Raw genomic sequence first — 775 nt, 5'->3', positions numbered from 1 at the left:
ATGAAAATGCAAAGAAGAAAAATTGAGAAAACCAAAACTCGTATCCCTTCATGAAAACTTTGAAAGTAAGTGATAATAAGTCCTTCATTTGTGCCATGGAGTGTGTGAATCATATAAAGTAGCTGTGTATAGGGTGAATCGTATGTTTGTTATTATTGATGAACAAGGCAGATAGCAATTTCACTACGATATTGACGATACTAGCCAGATATACACTAAAATTACCAACTCATTTGGAGCTATATTTCTACTTAGGACTATTCAAGAATGATATTTTATTGTTGACCTACACTTATACCAGTCTATCTGGCCCCCTTATGACTAATATTCTGTGTAGCTTGTGAACTTGGTCATCCCTTTTAAACCCTAGTCAAGCACTGATGCACAGATGCATGATGGTGCTCTGGTGATAAACAGAAGAATTGGTTTCCGTTGAGGTCATACGGAATGGCGTGCCTTTTTTTCTCTTTTTTATGTAGACCACGAACATCGAATGACATAGGAAATGACTTTATTAGGGGAAAAAATGAAATGGGCTCAAGTTTTCTGATGTATGTTAAAAAAAAAACTAATGACTGTCTTCTGAAATGTGTGTATTGCACAATATACTTTTAGATGTTACCCTTGGCACTGGAGTGAAATGAAACTTTTTTTTTTTTTAGACATGGAATGGGTAAATCAGACAGGAAATTTTTATGTGTGATTCCTGTGTATGTTTCAAGATGCCAGCTATATTGTACACAATGTCAGTTCAAACTTCTTGTTGTCAGAATAA

Source organism: Penaeus monodon, chromosome 25 (assembly GCF_015228065.2).
Source record: "Penaeus monodon isolate SGIC_2016 chromosome 25, NSTDA_Pmon_1, whole genome shotgun sequence".
NCBI classification, from domain to species: Eukaryota; Metazoa; Arthropoda; class Malacostraca; order Decapoda; family Penaeidae; genus Penaeus; species Penaeus monodon.
Note: the sequence above shows the minus strand (reverse complement) of the source record.